A 14,076-nucleotide genomic window follows, 5' to 3' on the forward strand; every position below is an offset into this window, starting at 1 on the left:
AGTTGGAGGCAATGCCAAAGGCTTGTTGGAGAAGGCAACATGGCTATAGTCCACATCCCATGAAAGAGCTTGGCTGTTTGGTTCTCGGCGTAGTTACTCCTCTCATTTTCTCAGACCAAATGGACATCTGGCATTCAGCAATAGGACAAGGGAGATGATATTTGGAAGTGGAGCATCAGTGAATGCATACTGAAGAGACATTCCATAACACCCTCTTCACACCAAAGGCAGTTTTGTGTTGATAGAGAATATCTCAGGTTGTCATACAGCCAACAGCAGTATTTGGGGGGAGGGCAATGATAGGGTAGAAGTGGGGCTGGTAGACAGAGGGTTCTCAAGGTCTAGCTTAAGTACTAGAGAGCAGGGAACAATTTGGATTCACTGCTTTAATCAAGAAATTGAATGCTCATTTTCTGCTCGATGTGCACCTTCTCTAAAATGTTAACAAATTCTGTGAAAGATATGGTTCCATCTCCATCCTGATCAGCTTCCTGGATGGTCCCGTCTGCAATGTTGCCCAGTTGCTCATCTGAGATATTCACTCCAACCATCATGTGTAACACCTGTAACAGCTCACTGCGGGAGATCTTGTCATCTTTATCCAAATTATATAGTTGAAAAGCAAAGCGTAGTTTGTTGATTCGGCTATTGAGTGGTTCGGATCCAATCACATCTTTGTTCTTTACATCATTATCAATGAGTCGGAAATGAGCCAAGATTCTTATGAATCCACGGAAGTTCACCTGATCTTCTCCATCTGGAAAGAAGATCACCGGTCTCCCAGTGGGTTGATGGCAAGTTCTGGAATCCTCTGGAAATCTTCCCGGCTGAGAGATCCACTCTCTTCTTTGTCCAAGGTAGTGAACCGTCTATAGAGGTGGGCAATCTGACTATGGAAAAAGCCAGTCTCCTTCTTAATTGCCTCCAATTCTTCATTCCTCAGTAACATAGAGGCCTGAGATCCCATCCTGACCCAGGAACTCCTCTGGGAGCGACACTGCCAGAAGCAACAGGGTAAAGCTAAAAGAAGAAAGAATTGTTTAAAAATATTGTACCCTAATTAGTAACTTTATTTTTACAAGGAAATGAACTAGCAATTCTGAAATTATTTTATATGTATACCAAAACTGAGCAAATCAATATATATTTTGTGGATTATGCCAGCCAAGTATCTCACTGTTGGAGAAAGGAGATACAAATAAGAGTTGAGTCTAAAAAGAACGCTTTGGTGTTGGATTGAAATCTAAAGTGCCAGTATAAATTTATACACATATTCACATATGTATACATACAGATAAAGATAGATATAGAGTAAATGTGTGTGTGTGCGTGTGTGCGTGCGTGTGTGTGTGCATGAGTATTATTAGAAACAACCAAGTGCCACAAGAAATGAAACACATGCTTGGAAGTGGGTGAGCAAGGCAAACCTTTACTTCTGGCAGAAGGGCCATGAGCTACTGGAACCTGGCTAGCAAGTGTGCCTGAGCAAGCAGTCCACCTGCTTATATCTAATGCAGTTCTGCCCTTCACACTGATTGGAGGAGTTCTGGGTTACAGTCTATACAATTGGCTAATTTTAGAATTAGGGTGGGCAAAAAGGAAGGGCTACAACTGGATCCAATTAAGGCTGAATACTATTCTGAAAATGGACCACCACACTTTCTGTTTCTCTCAGTATGCAGATCTATATTGTTTAGCTCTGTCATCTGAGAAGGCCTTAGGAGCTATGGCACTCTAATAACATTGAGGACATCTAGTGTCTAAATCTTGTTTCCAAATAAGATTCTCTAATAAGGGGGTTCTTTTGGAGAAAAGATTTATTCCAGGGCTGGGTCAGGGAAAATACAAGATAAGCCTAGACTATCTTGTGATACCAGAAGGTAAGAAAATACTAAAAAAATAATAGGGGGCATGTCAAAAGGGCATGGAGAGAACTTAAAGGAAATGCCAGTGACCAAATCTGGTACACTTTGAGCTATAAAATAAATAATGGTAATGGATTATAACACAGACAAGATAAATATCCATCAATCCATACTGATATAAATAAATTGGACAGATAAATAAATAAATGGGAGGGGTCCAGCTCTCTTCATTTCAGAATACTAATTAATAAATGTAGAAGTAATGATGGGGAAAAGATCACCATTAGCCAAATACCACAGTAATAATTTTTGTAGGCAATAGTCATCAATGAATGCTAAAGTTAGGTGGGTGAAAGTATGCTGAGAATTGGGACATTTGCATAGTGGCAGTGTTTTTCTTCATAATATAATCGTTGGTTACAAAGAGAAAATAGTAACTTGAGCTGCAGAAACTTGAAAGACACTATCTTCACCAAAGGTCAAAGTTAACATCATCAGTAATAGGTCACACTTATGTATGCACCTCCTGATCTGATGCATTGAGAGGACACTTTTGTGGGAATTTTGCCAAAAAAAAAAAGTCACTTTAATCAGGAGAAAAATGTTTGAAAAACCCAAATCAAATGATATTCTATAAAATAACTGACCAGTACTCTTCAAAAACATCAAGGTCACAAATGACAAAGACTGGGGAACTATCAAAAATTGAAGGAGACTAAGGAGATTTGACAACTAAATGTAATATGTAGTCCTGGATTGGATCCTTTGAGGACAAAAAGGACATCAGTATGGAAAAAAATGGCAAAATTCAAAGACAGTTTATATTAGTTGATACTATTCAGATTAGTGTGGACAGTATTTTTCAATGTTAATTTCCTGGTTTCAATAAATATACTATGCCCATATAAGTCATTAACATTAGGAAAAGTATATAGGAAGCTGTCTATTCTTTTATAACCTTTTCTGTAAGTCTAAAATTATTTCCAAATAGAAAGTTAAAGACACACACAAACACATTGCCATGGGTATTTCAGTTTTTATGATGAAATTTATATCACCAGTATCTATTGTTGAGTATATGTCTTCAGAAGAAGTTAAGTTCAATCAGAAAATACTTAGTTCAGAACTTTTTAAATTTTAAATAGCAAAATCTAGGAGACCATAGAGAATCTAATCTAAGGTGATTAGAAGTTGTTACAGTATTGGACACTTTGCCTCCAAGCACATTGTCATGGCATAGATTCCCATTTCAGAGTGTGGAATCAGTTTGTCATAGCAGTTCACCTTCATCCCCTTCTGAATGGAATCTCTCCAAGCCTCATCAGAGCCATCCAAAGACTAAGTGTCTTATGGTCTCTAGGAGAGAGGATGAAGATACGTGGCATGAGATAGAGACCCTGTGGCAAAAGTTGATTAGTTTCCAGAGGAACACTGAGGCCTAAATTCTTATCAGGATTAACAGCAAACTTGTTCCAATGTATTGTTTTTATCATTATATTCTTTGACAAATTTGATAAAATTAGCCAGGAAAGAATATCAGGAGTTCTTTGTCATTTCAAAGCCTGAGAATAGTTTTTAACTTGTCATACTGTGGCAACCAGGGATTTTAAAATAGAAGACTGATGTCAAATCACACTTTTTTTCTTTCCAAGGAGATACATTTGAAGGACAGGGGACATTCCAATAGCCTGATTGGGAAGTAAGTGGAGGAAATCTCTCAAACTAGGACCCAGACCTCTTATTCATAGTCCAAAGCAATAAGCAATGATTCTTCCATTTTCTATCAAGAAAAAAATGTATCTAATGAGAAAGCAACTTCTAAGAAAAACCCAAGGAATTAGAAGACTGAGAATGGAATTCTGAGCCAGGAAAAAAGATCAAAGACCAAAGCTGGCAGGAGGCACATTCAATAGTATTTTTCAAGCTCTGGAATATTCTCACTACCTCATTCTCTTTCCCACTCACAGCTCTATTTTCATTTATTATCCTTTCCCATCTTTCCCTTTCTCCATGGGTTCATATTAGAGATCGTCAGTATTCTATTAGTTTACAATAGGGTTGGGATTGAGAGATGCCGGTCAAGCCTATTCTTTGCTATAAAAGAATTATACATACCCACAGCATCCTAGATAAACCTTACTTTTTTTTGTAAAAGTTCTTCCTAGGACTGGGGTTGTGGCTCAGTGGTAGAGCACTTGTCTAGCATGTGTGAGGTCCTGGGTTCAACTCTCAGCACCACATATAAATAAATAAAATAAAGGTCCATTGACAGCTAAAAAAAAAAAAAGCTGACACACATACACACATTTTAAAAAAAAAGCTTTTCTTAGTTTTGCAACCTCTGTTTTATGAACGTCTGTTTATGAATGATCCCATCCCTCCAAATTAGATCTCTTGCTTCAGCTTAGGTGTTTCCCTTTATCTTAGATATTTTGCTTCTTTAAACCAGTTAAGAAAACTCTAGGGGCTGGAGTTGTGGCTCAGTGATAGAGCACTTGCGTAGCATGTGTGAGGCACTGAGTTGGATCCCTGGCACCATATAAAAATAAACAAATAAAATAAAGTTATTGTGTCTATCTACAACTAAAAGAATATTAAAGAAAAAGAAAACTCTATATCATAGCATGAGGATCTGTAACATACAGATTCTTACCTAATCCTGAACCTTCCATTCCTCCATACGGCCTAACAAAATAAGTTCTCTTCCTTAGCCTAACTCTGCAGATTCTCTACATTCGGATCCTAATGTAACTTTCTAGATGGATTGCCCACAAATCTTCTGCACAGATCATAGACCACAGCCAAACTATGCTGCTTCTCAAAAAAATATCTTGTACTTTCAAAACAATATCTCCACTTGAATGTCCTCATTCCACTTAGGGCCTTTCATTCATTCCTTCATTTTGAAAAAAATAATAACTAAAAATCTCCTATTCATAAGTATTAGGATACCAAAATGAGTCAGACATAATCTTTGTCATTCAGAGTACATGGATACTAGAGCCAGTTATACTGAACTGATTATAAGGTAAGAATATATAACTGGTGTGTGGCATTGGAGTGGGTGATATAGGATTAAACTTTGTGGAAAAGGTAGCTTTTAAGAAAGTCTTTGAGAAGTAGATAGAAGTTTGATATAAACATGGGAGGAAAGATTTCAGACTGGGTAAACCATCTTTATGGGGTATGTGTCCATTAGTTCCAATTCTTTGTTTTGGCCGCTGCATGGGGTGCAAGAATGGAGGGTACTGGCTGTAATGCTTCAATAGGCCAAATCTTGAAAGGTTTTAATTATCAGACTAAGGTGTTTGAATTTATTCCACAAGCCTATCAAATTATTGAAACTGTTTTTGATCACAGAAATAACCATAGTCAGAAGAGGTTGTGCTTTATGAAAATAGGGTGATTAATTTCCTCAGTCTTTAGAAATTCCTTTTGGGTGGAATAGGGAGAGAATAGCTTGATGTTAGTCTCAAGTATAGCAGATTGTAAGAGCAATGATACCAATTATACCTCCCATTTAACTTACCAGTTTGGTCTCTGCAAAAAGTAGATGGATCTTGGAGACTGGTTGTAAATAACTGATGACTTTTACTATACCCGCTATTCTGATGTGGATTTTTTCTTTGAAAAAAATCAGCACAGCACCTGGCAAGTGGAATGATACAACTATTGACCATAGTACCATTTTCAAAGATCACCAAAAACACTTTGCTTTTGAGACCATTTTAGATTTTCTCTCTGCCATATCATTATCATCTTGACATCACACTAGTTGGTATTTTCCTGAATGGAGTCAGAAACTGGAAATAACGAGGTCTTTAGATGCCTTAGATACAGGTAAACCAGAGAGAATGCTTGGTTCTGTGTATTTTATCCAGCAGGGCCCAATCAGTAAAACAAACCACACCAGCTGTTTTAACAGAGAGAATTTGATATAGGGACATTATTTTAAGACAGGGCAAATTGGAAAATAAGGTGACACCAAGTAGTAATGGTAACAAACAGCTAAATGCTCTGAGGGATGGGGAAAATGATGAAGAAAGAGGTTATTGGAGTAGCCATACAACACTAGAACCCAGACCTCTGAAGAGAAACTGTAGCCTTCTGGTACGGGTGCCTCAGAAGCTCAGAGCCCTTGAGAAACTGGGACCCAGACCACTGAGTAGGGGATACTTTCTGACACAGGAGCTCCAAAGAAGGATCTCATGGAGCTGGTAGGCCCCTGAGAAAGGGGCACTGGATAGCTGAGTCTGCCTGGTATCTCTAGAGGATATGGTGGGTCTGGTTGTGAGAGTATGGAAACAGATGAGAGCTGAAATCACCTGCCATGACTGGGTTGAAGGACCAGTGCTGGAAGGATGTCAACAGGAGCAGTGAGAACCAAGAAGATCTAAGTCCCTTCTTCCTCTTTCAGCTTTCTGGTCTCTCTCACACACCCCTACTGCAAGAACCTAATGGGAGCTGCTGGCGAGGAAGGAATGTTGTTTGCAGAGTGCCACCATCATAGGGCAGGGTATAGAATAGATTTGGAGACAGATGATAGACAATAGCTTCATAACCAGCACAACAATAACTAATGAAAGCAGTAGCCAGTGAATCTGGTTCATATTAAATACTATGAGAAATAAAGAAAACTCCTTGTTGCAGAATTTACTTTGGGAATTCTTTCTTTTTTAAATATTAGCCTGGCTGAGGAATAATCCATGAAATTACTTGTCTGTATGCATCACTACAGAATTTTCTCAAGTTGACATTCTCTTGCATGCCCAAGACTTTTTCACTGTTCAGAATGTAGGCAGACAATGGAACACTACTCACAATAAAGAGGAATGAATTATTGATACAATGACTTGGATAGATGTCAAGGACATTATTCTTGGTGAAAGAAGCCAGTCTCAAAAGGTTGCATACTGTATGATTCCATTCATATAACATTTTCAAAAAGACAAAACCATAGTGACAGAGAACAGAGTAGTGGCTGCCAGGGGTTAGGAGTTGGGAGAAGCTGTGACTATAAAGGGATAGCGTGTGGGAATTTTGGAAGGCAATAGAAGAGTTCTGTGTCCTGATTGTGGTAGTGGTAACACAAGTCTATACATGGGATAACCTTCGTAGAGTTTTACTCAGAAAAAAAAGGCAAAACAGGAAAAGTAGAATGCGCATGGCGTGTGTGTGTGAGAAGGTCTTATCTTTTGTATTTTTTAAAAGTTGGCTGTGGTGAGGTCAACTATGACCCTGATATGCTTTTGCCACATCTGGCCTGAGTTACCAGTGCAAAGCTTGACTGGAAGTGGAAATAAATAGGCAAAATCTTCCCACCTCTGGGCTCTTCTGTTGACTCACACTGCTGGCTCCTCAGATTTGGGTGAGGGTATTTGTGCTGTTTGTCAGTTCAAAGACTCTTTCTTCCCTGCACTTCAAAGCCTGGCCTGCCTTTTCCTTACTCATGTCTTTTATGTGGGGCTAGCAACCTTTGAGGGCTGATGGAGCTCAGTGGCCCTTGGCAGTGGCTCCACTAATTGGCAAAGCTGGCCTCAGGGAATGAATAAGATACTCATTGGCATCAACCTCACAGTGATCATGGTCCAGTGGGCCCTGTTTTGTGTTTTTCTTGACAGTACAGAGCAATTGACGGGAATAAGTGACTGAGCTGACCAGTTGGCATGAAGTGTGCTCTGTCCTTGCCTCCCTGTCCTTGTCCTCTTTTCCATTCATGTGAGGGTTATTTTCCACAAATGCCTCTGAATATAATTTTGTTATGCTCTGCATGTAAAAATGCTTTATTAATAGGATGTGATTAAACAAAATGTTCCTGAAATTTAAAATACATAAAATTATTTTGCATTTCATTACCCTAAGATTTTTTGGTCCCTTCCAGCTGAGATACAAAGGACAGAGAGATGCTTTTCCAGTTACACAATTTTTTGGAAAGCCTTTCTTTGGGTGAAAACTGCATCATTGCCATTTTCATTCAAGCCTTTGTTTACTAGGGGGAAGATTTCACATGCAAAATGCCTACCAACAGAAGGTGATTCCAAAGTGAGCAAGCACGTGCTCTTTATTTATTCATTCATTTTATTTGGCCTTTATAGATGTACATAATAGTATAGTTACTTTGAGATATTATGCATACATGGAGTATAACATTCTAATTAGGATCTTATTCTTGTGGTTGTACACAATGTGGAGTTTCACTGGTGGTGTATTCATATATGAACGTAGGAATGTAACATTGGATTCATTCTACTGTCTTTCCTATTCCTATCCCTCCTCTCTTCATGTAATCCAATGAACTTCTATTCTCCCTCTCCCTATTGTGAGTTAGCATCCACATATCAGAGAGAACATTTGGCCTTTGGGTTTTGGGGACTGCCTTATTTTACTTAGCATGATGGTCTCCAGTTCCATCCATTTACCATCAAATGCCATAATTTCATAAAACTCCATTGTGTATATAAATTACATTTTCTTTATGCATTCATCTGTTACTCTTTTTTGTCTGGCTTCTTTTCCCTGGTATCCTTTTTTGAAACTGATGTTGCATGCATTGATAGTGTATTCCCTTTTATTACTGTATAGTAGTCTACTGTATGAATACCGTGTTCTGCAATCTGTTTACCATTCTGCTGTTAGCAGATATTTGAGTTTATTTAATGGAGTTTTGTTTGTTTGGATTTTACCAATAAAGCTGCTATAATATTTGTATGCACTTTTTTGTAGACTAACTCATTTTTCTTACTTTCATATAAGAGGAAGTTAAAGAGTAGACATATGTTTAAGGTTATTAAATATTGCCAATAAGTTTCCAAAGTGGCCATGCCATTTTACATTCCCCTTAGCAATGGACAAAAGTTCCAGTTGCTCTACATCTTTGCCAACACTAGGTATTAGTAATCTTTTTCAGTTTATCGCCTCTAGTATACTCTAGTGTATCATTGTGGTTTTCATTTGAATTTCCTAATGGATAAGAATGGTGAGTACCTTTGTATATGCCTATTAGACTTATGTGTGTGTGTATATATATATATTTTTTTTTTTCTTTCTTTTTTTTTTTTGCAAGGTGCCTCTTAGGAGAATTGAGAAACAGGATTTAGAAAAGCAGATTTATCAATGATAAGGGGATGTTTCCTAGGCCTGAATTTTGGGGCCTTTTGATGTTTTAAATAGATATGAATGGCTCAGTGGTAGAGCACTTGCTTAGCATGTGCAAGGCCCTGGGTTCGATCCTCAGCACCCCATAAAAATAAAATAAAAGTATTGTGTCCAACTACAACTAAAAATAAATATAAAAAATAGATATGAACATATGAAATAGTTAAAAAAAAAACTCCATTCCCAAATATATCCCTTCCTAACCCATGACCATTGTCCAGAATTCTGCTTTAGTGATTTGTTCTCTTAGGCTTTCCAAGAAAGGTTCTCAGCACCTTCATAGGGGTACATCTGTGGGCTTCTTTCTAGCCTCACAGCTGACTGGGCGTGCAGTGGGAAGGGTTTGGGCACTTGGGTAAGGGGTGGCACGCCAGGTGAGAATGCCTCATTCAGGCCCCTTGAGGAAGCTAAAGGCTCCGACTGCCTGGGAGGGAGTGGTGACAAAGGACACACCTGGAAGGGAAGAAAGGGTTAGGATAGCAATAGCATAGGATGTCCCTTAAGCTTCTATGTATCTCATTTGCCCCATGGTTGTTCACCTTGGTGAGTGTTGGAGTTGAAAAGAGGGGAAGAAGAAAGCATAGGATAAATTTAAAATGTTCCTAAATATATTTGGAACAAAAAGCACATTGCCAGCCAGTGGGAGATGTTGAGACACTCTCAAAGGAATAAAAGTGCTATGTCATCATAGTAATAATAGTGACATGTGAAGAAGGCATTACCAGATTTCTTTAAGCCTTTGAGAAAGATCAAAGCAGTTCATATTGATGTATAACACATCCACACACACTCCTGTGTAGAAGAATCGGAGGCAGATGGGAGCTCCTCCATCTCACAGATGGACCATAGTATGTGCATGAATGCAGGGACTTGGTCTAAAGACAAATAAACCTTGTGGTAAAGTGACAATAAGAGCCCATATGGCCTCACTAGAAATCCAATGTGGCTTTCAGCGGACATATTTGCTCTAAGGTTTTACTCCTGTATCCAAATGTAGTGTAACACCTAGTCTCCAGTAAACATTTCTCATGTTTAAGACAGCATGATAGTAATAAATCAGCTCTGAAAGTTGACTGCTATAAATGCCATGTGGTATCAGTTAGATCACAAACCAAAGCCAATTTTCAAAACATTTCCTGCTGGAATACCCACAACATTTTAACAGATGTCTTTTAGAAAGTTTTGATGCAAAATAGGCCCCCATCAGCATATAAAATAAAACCCAAAAGAAAGTAAAATATGGAATGGAGAGATTATTTTTTCTTCTGGCTTTAAGAGAAAGTAGGGGAAGTCTTGAAATCTTTGGAGAAATACTTGTTCATAGGTACAAAAGTGAAGAAATGAACTTTCTCACACACATACCACAAGAAAGATTGGGTTTTGGAAATATTTTTTCAGTATCCATCGAAGAAATTTCTTTGACCACTTTTTAAAAAAATATATATTCTTAGGGACTGGGGCTATAGCTCAGTGGTAGAGTGCTTACCTCACATATGCAAGGCACTGGGTTCAGTCTTCAACACTACATAAAAAAAATAAATAAAGATATTGTGTCCATCCACAACTAAGTGTGTGTATATATGTATTTTTATATATGTTTTAAATTTTTATATTTTAGTTATTATATTTTATATTTATTATAATTATATAATTATATTTATTATAATTATTTAGTTATTATATTTTATATGGTGTCCATCTACAACTAAAATGTAAAAATTTAAAACATACACACACACATACACACACACACACTTAGTTGTGGATGGACACGATACCTTTATTTTATATATTTATTTTTATGTGGAGCTGAGGATCAAACCCAGTGCCTCATATGCGCTAGGCAAGTGCTCTACTGCTGAGCCACAACCCCAGCCCCTTATTTGACTACTTTTGAGTATAATGCTTGTTCTTTTTTGTTCTGAACAATGGTCTTAAGTCTAGCGCTAACTTTTGTGGAAGCAATCTCAGTAGAAGCTAGGGAAAGGATTTGAGGGGCCTGTTGGGGCCAGCAGGGACAGAAATGGAGTGAAGGCATCAAAGAAGCATCTTTTGTCAGGGACTATGTGATTCTATAATGTTGCAACTTGGAGTTTGGCCTCTCAAAATCAGTGTAGGAAGGCCAGAATGGGACCCTGAAAAAGGAGGGACAAATTATTCTTTTTTTTTTTTTTCATTTTTCAACAGCAGTTTGTTGTAAAAAAATCAATAGTGAAGAAAAGTTGAAACAATCATATATTAAACCCACATATGCCCATGAGGGAAAAATTGTTTATATTTTGAATCTGACAGTTGTGTTTCTACTGGGACTGATTTTGACGCTCATCAAAGAAATGTTCTTGAATAAATGAATGAGTGGTCTCCTAACATTCTTCCCACACATTTATTTTTAGGAAAGCCAAAATTGTTCTCTGACACTCCTACACAGAGTGATAATTCCAAAATCAAGAGTCCCTGTGGTCTGCTTCTATTATCTGTTGTTTTGGATATTTCTTATTCATGCTGTCTTATCTCTTTCCTGTGCTTTGTTATCTTTGACTTTATACTAGAAGTTATACTGAAAAATTATATGTGGGTGGGAATAATTTGATATTTTTTCATTAGGGGGATTTTTTTTTTTTTTTGCTTTTTCCAGGCACACGGGAGTGCTAGCAGTACAACAAATATTTATGGATGGTGGAAATTCAGTTATGAACAAGAAATAGTCTTTCTCTGAATGAGCAATAGGATCCATTTAAATAGAAACCATTAAAAATAATTTAGTTCATACAAGTTTGATCAGCATCCAGCTTTTCCTAACAGTATCCATCAGCACCTGTTAAAGAGTGGCATGCTGGGCTGAGCAGAGATACTCTGATGTAACACTTATCCCTCTCTTGCAGTCTTATTTCTCAGATAATTTAGGAAAAAAATGTCTATGAGCTGATTATTGTATTCATCATAGAAAAATCTAATCCGAAATAATCAGAGCAAATTTATTTCCTTTGACCAAACATCGAAGAAAGAGGACATTTTAAAATACTATGCTAAGGCAGTTATTAATTCATGACAGAAATAAAACCATAACACATGTCAATATTATAAATGGAAATCTGCAGACCATCTGCACAGGGACTCAAATGTTTGTATCTAGGTGGAGGAACTGATGAATACAGTCCTTCTATACCCATGCACAAAGTATTCAGTTTCAGCCCTCACAAGCTAGAGGTTGGAGCTATTATCAAAATACTAGAGAGGCTGACTAGTTGATGAGGAATCTGCTATGGAATGGAACCCAAGGAGACCACAACTCAATCATAGTGACCAAAAGACATGCACTAATTCTCTGGGCTTAGCCATGACCATCTAACTCATTTCCAGGTGTTGCTTCATCCTAGTTTAATTTTGTGGACAGGTTTCTTAAATGAATAAAAAAATAAACCCACTCCTCGCCCATCACTAACTGTAAAAAAAAAATGCTCAACAGGAAAGCTGACTTAGGAGATTTATATTGAACTACCAAAATTTATATATTAATATCATTCATGTTTTCTGACCAGTAGTAGTTTCCTGCTGTGAGTTCTTAAAAATCCTTTCATGTTTCTTTGAAGGAGATTCCTTTTCCATGTAAGCTTTACTTTTAGGTTCCCTATTTCCATGAGTTTTCTCTCTATTTTACATACCCCAGTGTCTTACTTGACACCTCTACATCATTACCTTTGAGTGATTTTTAGGAGAAAACCAGGTTAGTGTCTGAATTCAGGCAAATCTAAGACATCTGTCGAAATGGTCACTTTCAGTGAGGAAGCCATAACCCTACAGAATCATTAATTAGTTCTTAAATAAGATTTATGCCAAAGTTAACTGGGCCTGAGGAGATGACATTTACTCTGCTTAAAAAAAATAAATGAGTAACCCTGTCAATTAAAACTTAAACTTAAGATAGAATTAGACCTTGAGTGCCCCCCCACCCAAAATGCATGTTTGATACAGACTTAAGAATAACTAGGCTCAGTAGCCATCCATACTGAGCCTCTGGGGCAACCAAAGGTTGTTTGTGGTTTCCTGTCTTTGTTTTCACCTATCCCTTAGGTGATTTGGTATAGGCTTCCTCCTGAGATCTTGAGATGCCTCTTACTTTGAGTTTCTCATCGCTGTTAAGACACACAGAAATGGTATCATCCATCCAAGAGCACAAATATTTTGTTGAGCTCTTAAAATGAGGGAGGCACTTTGCTGGCATCATAGAAGACTTAAAAGGAAAATTCGATATGGCTTCTCTAGGAATTCACAATCTACTAGATAAAAAAGGCACATCCAGGGATGATTCATATTACATTAAAGGTATGCCATAGGGTAAGTACTATAAAGGATGCCTAAGCAAATCCAAAGCTGGTATGGTTTAGTGTATAAAAGAGTTTGAATGCCCTTCTGAGTAGTTCCTGAAAAGGGAATAGCTGTTACCAGATTATTCTCCAAACAAGACTGGGACATAATTTTTAGGGCTCAGTATAAAATGAAAATGCAGGGTCTCTTACAAAAAAAGAATTTCAAGACAGTGACAGCAGGACATTAAACCAAGTGTAGGGGCCTTCTGACTATGGGGCTCTGTGGGACTGCATAGGACACATGCTCATGAAACTGGCTGGTCTAAATATAGTCTGTAAAGGAGAAGCAAATTTGAGCAGTCTAGAGGAAATTATACACAGGAAATTTTGTTCCAAGTAGTTCATAGAAAAGTAAAATTACTCTAAGGAAAAAAAATAATTTGGTCTTTCCCAAATTAGCAAATGGGGTTGAGATCTAAAAGATGGGAACGTTATGATCTGCAGAGGCATTTTCATATATATGTATATATTTCACAGCTGCAAAGTAAGGGTAATAATAATAATAGTTGTACTAGTTAGTAGCTCACACTAACATATAGAGCTTATTAAGTGTCAGGATTCTTCTAAACAGATTACATATATTTTCTTATTTAATCCTCAAAATAGTCCTGGAGGGTAAATGCTGTTATTTTCCTACCTTATTACAGATGAGGAAACTGGCCTTAGAGAAGCTGAATAACTGCACCTGG

At 37.5% G+C, this 14,076-nt stretch overlaps 1 protein-coding gene and 1 pseudogene across 2 annotated transcripts in view; one reads left to right on the forward strand and one right to left on the reverse strand.

Moving 5' to 3' along the window:
• The window catches only part of Nhs (NHS actin remodeling regulator), a 330,401-nt gene that overhangs the window by 302,666 nt on the left and 13,659 nt on the right, over positions 1-14,076 (forward strand). The window lies entirely within an intron of this gene.
• On the reverse strand, positions 387-967 carry LOC114086136 (calcineurin B homologous protein 1 pseudogene; annotated as a pseudogene).

Source organism: Marmota flaviventris, chromosome X, assembly GCF_047511675.1.
Source record: "Marmota flaviventris isolate mMarFla1 chromosome X, mMarFla1.hap1, whole genome shotgun sequence".
In the NCBI taxonomy this organism is placed as follows: Eukaryota; Metazoa; Chordata; class Mammalia; order Rodentia; family Sciuridae; genus Marmota; species Marmota flaviventris.